The sequence below is a fragment of the Vombatus ursinus genome, unplaced genomic scaffold (genome assembly GCF_900497805.2).
Source record: "Vombatus ursinus unplaced genomic scaffold, bare-nosed wombat genome assembly UNPS02009918.1, whole genome shotgun sequence".
Lineage (NCBI taxonomy): Eukaryota > Metazoa > Chordata > Mammalia > Diprotodontia > Vombatidae > Vombatus > Vombatus ursinus.
Window position 1 is genome coordinate 1,509,598 of NW_020949696.1, and position 8,431 is coordinate 1,518,028.

The following is an 8,431-nucleotide window of genomic DNA, read 5'->3' on the forward strand; positions in this document are numbered from 1 at the left end:
GTCTGTTTTACTTGTGTTTTGTATGTAGCTTCTTGATGGCAAGAGTTATTTCTTATTTTTAATAATAATTAGAATTTATATGGGCAGCTAGGTGGGGTTAATAGAGCACTGGGCCTGAAGTTAGAAAGACCTTTCTTCATGAGTTGAAATCCTGTCTCACACACTTAGTAGCTGTGTGACCCTGAACAAGTTGCTTCACCCTGTTTGCCTCAGTTTCCTCATCTGTAAAATGAGCTGGAGAAGGAAATGGCAAACCACTCCAAGATCTTTGCCAAGAAAACTCAAAATGGGATCATGAAGAGTTGGAAGTGCCTGAAAAAAAAAGTATATATAGTATTTTAAGGTTTGTAAAGCATTTTACATGTTAACTCCTCACAACCCCTGGGAAGTAGATGCTATTATTATCTCCATTTCACAGATGAGGAAACACAGTCAGACATCGGTAAAGTGACTTACCCAGGAAGACACAGCTACTGAGTGTCTGAGGCATGATTCTAATTCAGGTGTTGTTTACTCCATGTCCCAGGTTCTATCCACCCTACCCCCTGCCTGTATCCTCAGTGCCTAGCACAGCGCCTAGTACAAAGTCGGGGCGTTCAGTGAATGCTGGATCTGTTTTCTTGTTATATCCTCACCCCTTTGAATATAAGCTCCTCGAGGGCAGGGACTATTTTTCCTCTTGTCTCTCTTTCCTCAGCCGGCACAGTGCATGGCAGTCAGTAACAAACATCTTTGAAGCACCCACCAAGTGCCAGGTACTGGGCTAAGCACTGCGGCTACCAACAAAGACAAAAGGCAGCCCCTGCCCCCAAGGAGCTCCTAGTCTAATGACTGAGACCACATGCAAATAGCTAAATACAAACAAGACATAAATAAGACAAACTGGGGACAGTTAACAGTGGTAAGGGACATTGTGAAAGGGTTATTGTAGAAAGTGGGATTTTAGCTGGAACTTGAAGGAAGCAAGAAGGCAGAGGTGAGGAAGAAAAGCACTCTGGGCAGTGGAGACAGTCAGAAAAAATGCCCAGACTCAGGAGATGGAAACAGCTAGAAGGCACAGAACAAGCATTCAATGAACAGAAGTAGAATGTAAGCTCCTCGTGGGCAGGGACTATTTTTCCTCTTGTCTTTCCCTTCCCAGTTAGCCCCGTGCCTGACCTTTGGCTTCATGTGCGCTTTGGGGATTGGACTGGATTAGATTGGATTGGGTGCTGAAGAAGAGACAGCTCTAGTCCGCTGAGTTTGGCCCTGGCAGCCCCTGGAATAGCAGGCAGGTTCCCAGGTCCCTGAATGCTCCCAAGCACTTATTCAGGGCCTTATTTTGCCACCTGCTCGCAAGGCTGGAGCATGGCTATATTTATCATGTAGTCATCAAAGAGGAATTCTTAAACTCTGGTGGGCCGTGGCAAGCGCCACTCCCTGATGCCCTGTGGCTTGGAAAGTACAGTGGAAGGCTTAACAAGCTCCCTATGTTTATTGCTATTCGACCCAGAGCCTCCCAGACCTAAAAGTGACCTGAGACCATCGACTTCAACTCCAACATTTTACAGAAATGGAAACTGAGGCCCAGAGGCAGGAAAAGACTTGCTAAAAATCACCCAGCAGCAGAGTCGGGCTTGGGACCTAGCTAGATCTCTGGATACCCATTCACTTCAATAAGCATTTAGTAAGGATCTGCTAGGGCAGTTAGGTGGGAGAGTAGATAAAGTGCCGGCCTGAAGTCAGGAAGACTCAGCTTCCTGAGTTCAAATCCGGCTTCAGACATTTGCTAGCTGTGTGACCCAGGGCAAGTCACTGAACCCTGTTTGCCTCAGTTTCCTCCTTTGTAAAATGAGCTGGAGAAGAACATGGCAAACCACTCCAGCATCTCTGCCAAGAAAACCCCGGATGGGGTCACAAACAATGTCGGACATGACTGAAACAATTCAACAACAAAGGCTCTACCAGGTGGCACTACGGATAGGGTGCCTATAGTCAAGAAGACCCGAGTTCAAATTTAACCTCAGAAGCTTAGAAACTGTGTGACCTTGGGCAAAAATCATTTAACCTCTCAGCCTCTGTTGGCTCATATGTAAAGTGTGGATAATGACGGCACCATTGTTTCAGGGTTGTTGTAAAGGATAAAATGAAATGAAATGTGTTTTTTTTTCAAACTTTAATATACTATGTAAATGTTAGCTGTTATTTGCTACTGTGTGCTAAGTGCTAGGGATACAAACAGTCACTTTACTAGGGGAAAGTTCAGTTACACACTCACACCCACACATAAACCCTACCCTTGCCCTCTGATTTCACTACTTGTATGAACTTGGCCAGGTTGTCTCTCCTCTCTGGGCTATGTTCTTCCTCTGTAAAATGAGGCTCTGGGGTAGATGGTCTCTGATGTCATCCCTAGCTCCCAAACTGTGACCATCATTTGAGACCCACTATACTAGGGCCATTCTAAAGCTCTTTTGACTCCCAAGAAAAACATGCTCATAGAACATAGTACGTCAGAACTGAGAGAGCTCTGAGGATGACAGATTTTGGGCTCAAATGGACCTTTGGGATCATCAAATCCAACCCCCTCATTTTCCATATGAAGAAAGAGAGGCTGGTTGTGGTTAAATGACTTGCCCAGGCTCACCCAGATGGAAGTGTCAGAGGCAGGACTGAAGCCAATACAGCGTGCCATCCACGATACCACCCTGCTTCTCGACCACGGGAAAGGACTTTATTATGTAGAGCGGCAGACATCTTGTCATTGTTCGGTCATTTCAGTTGTGTCTGACTCTCTGTGACCCCATTTGGGGTTCTCTTGGCAAAGACACTGGAGCGGTTTGCCATTTCCTTCTCCAGCTCATTTTACAGATGAGGAAACTGAGGCAAACGGGGTGAAGTGACTCGCCCCAGGATCACACACAGCTAGTAAGTGTCTGAGGTCAGATTTGAACTCGGGTCTTCCTGACTCTAGACCCAGTCCTCCATCCGCTTTACCACCCAGTGTGTTTGTGTGTGTGTGTGTGTATACATACGTGGGTGTGTATGCATGTATGACATGTAGCAGGGCTGACCCCAAGCTGAAGGGCTCTTTCCCACACGTGCTTCCCTGGGGGAAGAAAAGAAGGCAAAGAGGCAAGAACCTGTCAGTGGGGGGGAGGGGACGTGGTGGCTGTCATGGGAAAGTCAGCAGACATGTTTTCTCATTCCTATTCTGTTGGGTGACCTTAGTCAAATCCTGGTCCCCTCTCCACGCTTTCTTTTTCTCACTTATCAAACCAGGGTGTTGAACAGATGATCCCGAGGGCCCCTTCCAGCCCTAACCTCTTGTAATTAATGCTAAGGCAAGCCGGCTTAGAAAGAAAGGGACGTGGCCAGCTGGCCTGCTCCCTGGGCTCAAGTGTGTGCTGGCTGCTCGTGGCTGGGGCAGGCCTCAATCTTGTTCTTCCATAGAAGGCCGAGAGCACTCATCTCCCTCATGGACAGAGGGGAGAGGTACTGCACTTTGACCTCTGCTCCAGCCCAGGCCTCTCAGGCAGTTTTACTGCCAGGAAAATTTGCTGTGATTGTCATGGAATGAACCTAGTGGGGAGGAGGTGGGGTACACTTGGGCCCCTTTAATGGGGATCTGGGGGATGGAAAGCTGGAAGAGTATCTCCCCCCTTGCCCTAAGGTCCCCACCTTCACATGCACTACAAGGGAACCCTAGGCCACAGTGGGATCCCAACACAAGACGAGAGGCAGAGTCTGAGAGGGAGAGATGTCCTAGAGATCTCTGGGCTGGAGTGGGCGAGCCCTGGCTCCGATGAAGACGTGGGTCCGACTCCACCCTGTTCAGTTGCTGACTTGACATGTGACTTTGTGCAAATTCATCCTTTAGAGAGAGGCAGCAGCGATCCAGTGGAGAAGAGCACTGGATTTGGAGTCAGAGGACTCTGGTTTGAATTCTGCCCCTGTCACGTACTACCTGCGTGACCCTGAGCAAGTCTTCCTACCACCCACTCAGGGCCTCCGTTTCCTCATTTGTGAAAGGGAGGAGTTGGCTTTACTGGCCTCCAAGTTCCACTCCAGCTCAAAACCGATGACCCTTGAACCTCAGTTTACTCATTTGTGAAATGGGGATACTACTATTTGTCCCAAATGAAGGAAGTGATATTTCTGTAGAATTCAGCTCTGGTTTCAATCATGTCTTTAGGACTGGGTCCAGTTTCAGGGCTATATTTTAGGAAGGACTTTGAAAAGGTAGTGAGTGTGCCTCCTGAATGGGGTACCAGGATGGCAAGGGGCCTGGAAATCATGCCGTATGTGGGTTGGTTGGTGGAACTGGGGATGTGTCACCAGAGGAGAAGGGAACAAGCATTTATTAAGTGCCAACTATGGGCCAGGCACTGTGCAAATGCTTCACCAATATTATCTCATTTGATCTCACAACCACCCCAGTGGGAGGATAGGTACAATTATAATCTTCATTTTACAGTTGAGGAAACTATGGCAGACAGAGATTAAGTGACTTGCCCAGGATCACACAGCTAGTGTCTGAGGCCAGTGCTCTATCCACTGAGCCATCCAGCTAGCCGAGGGGATTTTTATGGGGATGGGGGTAGGAGTTGTTCTAGGTGACCTCTGAGGTGCCTCCAGCTCGGAAACACTGAGATTTTGAGAAGTTTTGGGGCTAGGGTTGGATTTTCATTCCTTCTAATGTCTGAAGCACTGGCCTGAAGAAGAGGGAGCAGATTTGTTCTGTGTAGCCCCAGAGGACACAACTAGAAGTAGTGGGAAAAGGGGCAGTCAGACGGATGGAGAGTTCTGATCAATCAATATAAGCAATAAGGTGTGACCAATCAGAACCGTCCCACATTGGTTTGGAAACTGGCAAAGGGTGGGGGGAGGGCACCACAGAGAGAATAGAAGTCGGTAGTGAGCTTGCCAGCACTGAAAGTGTTCAAGCACAGGCTAAAGGATCACTTGTCCAGGATGCTGGGTGGAGACAGAAAACTCCTCTATCTTCTCCAACCTAAAAGTTCATGAAGACACCGGGTTTAATGCCTGCTTATTGCTGTGATCCCAGGGTCTCCCTGCCAGCCTAAGCAAATTAATTTTTTCTAAATGACGAAATGCAAAAAACATCCCTGAAAAAAAGGAAAAAGGAAAAAAAAAAATCCCACCATTCGCTCAGTTGAGACCTTCCAGGGACAACGTCACAGGGCTTAAGTAAGCGCCTACCCTCCCTCTCTCCCTTTCCCTCCCAACAGCCTAATCTTCTGTGGGATTTGTGGAAAAAAGACCCAGCCCACCAAAGAGCAGGATTCCTGATGGAAACATCTATCGTCGCCGTGGTGATGGGGAGAAGCACAGCTGTGAGGAAGCAACCCAGATCCTTCTCCACCCCAAAGATGTTGGGCCAAAGGCCCCCCAACTCAGTTTTCAGAGGGCAGGGGAAAGATTTTGCATACATGGCTGGAGCCCCCTCTCAAGAAGGAGCAAAGGAAGGGCAAGGGCTTGAGATTTCTGGAGAAAAGGCTTAAAGAGAAAAAGATGGGGGTGGGGGGGAAGGAGAGGTTAGGAAGATATGCCGTGTATTTTTAGACACTGAACACAGGCCTGAGTTATTTCTCCAGCCCCTCCCTCCGGCTTTCAGGACTGGCTGTGGAACTATTCCTGGGTTCCCTCCCAGCACAGAAGGTATGAGTCACTGCTGGTCCGAGTCAACAGAGCCCTGTACACTTTGCAAAATGAGTGCTCTTATAAAATGAAAGATCATGTGGTCCCCAAGGTAAATACTTGCTTAAGCAAGAACACAAAGTTAGGCTCAAGAGGGCTGAGGGTTAGGCCATTCAAGGGTGAAGGTCAAACAGGAGAAGAAAAGGGAAAGCGAGCGGAACTGCCGTCATTAGCCATGCCTTTAGAATAAGGATTGTGGTAGTTTGTGTGGCACCATTATCCCCATTTGACAGAGGAGGAGAACTGAGGCCGAGAGAAAGAAAGCAACTTGCTTAGGCTCAGTCAGTTGGGAGAAGTCTGAGCTGGAATGAATGTAGGTAGCCTAGACTGAGTAAGCGAGGCAGCCCGTGAAGCAGCTCACTCTCCCCACTAGCGGACTGGAATCCGGGACTGTTGGAGACAGAAGGGGCTCGTTTTATAGAGGAAGAAAGCAAAAAGGTCCCTGTCCAAGGTCTCACAAAAAAAGTGATGGACCAGAAGCTGAGTCTTCTGACTCTTAAGTGTGGTGCCTTGGGTCTTCACTTAGCACTGTGAAAGATCTGAGTGTTCAGTCAAACACGAGCCTGGATTCAATGTCATTTGATTCCAAATCAGGGTAAATGGTTACAGTGGGGATTTGGATTTGGAGTCAGAGGAGCTGGGTTCTAATGCTGACTTTGCAACCTTTTCAACCTTTGGTAAGTCATGGAACCTCTCAGAGCTTGAACTAGATCAGGGCGGCTTACCTTTTTGTGTGTCCTGACACCCTCTGGCAGTCAGTCTGGTGAAGCCTATGGAGCCCTTCTTTAAAATAATATTTTAAATGCATGAATAAAATACATAGGATTACAAAGGAAACCGATTATGTTAAAAAATAGTTATCAAAAATATCTATTTTGGGGCAGCTAGGTGGCACAGTGGATAGAGCTCTGGCCTTGGAGTCAGGAGGACCTGAGTTCAAATCCAGCCTCAGATACTTGACACTTCCTAACTGTGTGAGTCACTTAACCCTGGGCAAGTCACTTAACCCCGATTGCCTGACCAAAAACAAAAAAAAAAAAAGAAAAAAAATCTTTTTTTTAGAAACCTACGTTGGGGCAGCCTGGTGGTGCAGTGGCTCTGGAGTCAGAGTGACCCGAGTTCAAATCTGGTCTCAGACACTTACTACCTGTGTGACCCTGGACAAGTCACTTAACCCCGATTGCCTCCCCCACAAAAAAACAAACAACCACCCCCCAAAAAACCAAGTTCATGTACCCCAGGCTAAAAACTCCTAGACTAGGTGGTCTCCAAGGACCATTCAGATTTAAATCTGTGATCCTACAGTTCCTGGCTCACCATTTGCAAAAAAATCAATGCTGGCTGATTACATTCTCTGTGATTCTTCCTTTCAAGCAAGCCGACACTGACACAGGGCCTTATTACTCATGTTTCTGTCTTTGAGCTAGAAGCAAATAATATTCCCCGTAATTGTTCAATACTGGCACTTGGAAGCGGCCTAAGAGGTTACATAAATCCATCGGCCCCTTCTTATGGATGATGAAGGGCACACAGAAGAGAAAGGTCTGGTCCACGTTCCTGAAGCATGTCCGTGGCAGGTCATGGCTCCCAGAACTTTCTCTTGTCCTATCAGTTGGACTTCCTAAATCCACTGGTCCAAGTTTATCCACTGTAACCAAAGACATAGAATATTAAATTTCAAAGCTGAGCTGGACCTTGGAAAATGGGGCACAGAATGTTAGAGCTGAAGGGGCCTGAGAACACTGATGATTGAATGGCATAGATGATGGGAGGGTGGGCAATAAAGGAGGAGGGACCTTAGAGTGTAGAATCTCAGACGTCAGAGATGAGAGGATCCTGAAAAGGTGGAATATACACATTCTGTGTTCTAAGGTCCCTGGAAGAGACTTTACAACAGAGTATCAGAGTTAGGAGGGATCTTAGAACACAGAAAGTCAGAGTTTGAAATATTCTTAGAACACTGTGTCAAAACCAGGAAGGTCCTTGGAACATAAGATATCAGACTAGGGAGGGACTTTATAACATAGAATATGAGAGCTGTGGACCCCTGAGAAAATAAAATGCCAGAGACGGAAGGAACCACAAAATATCAGAGCTTGAATGGCCTTTAGAACACAGAATATGGAATGTCAGAACAGAAAGGGACCTTAGAATATAGAATATCAGAGCTGGAAGGACCCTCAAACATAGATTGTCAGACATGAAAGGCCCAGTAGAACAAAGAATATAGAATATAGATGGCTGGAATTAGAAGGAACCTTAGAACACATTGGCATAGGTAGTCGGGCCTTTAGAACACAGAGTATCATATTTGGGAAGAACCTTAGAACGTAAGATATGGGAAAGCCTTAAAACATAGAATGTCAGAGATGAGGAGCCTTTACGACATAAAATGTCAGAGCTAGGAGGGCCCTGAGTACAAAAAATGTCAAGGCTGGGAGTCCCCTTAGAACATAGAATGTCAAAGCTAGGAGGATCCCTGTAACAGAAAATGTCAGGGCTAGGAGGGTCCTGAGAACTCAGAATGTCAGGGCTAAGAGGGCCCTGAGAACCCAGAATGTCAAGGCTGGGAGGCCCCTTAGAACATAGAATGTCAAAGCTAGGAGGATCCTTATAACAGAAAATGTCAGGGCTGGGAGGGCCCCGAGAACCCAGAATGTCAGGGCTGGGAGGGCCCCAAGAACCCAGAATGTCAGGGCTGGGAGGGCCCCGAGAACCCAGAATGTCAGGG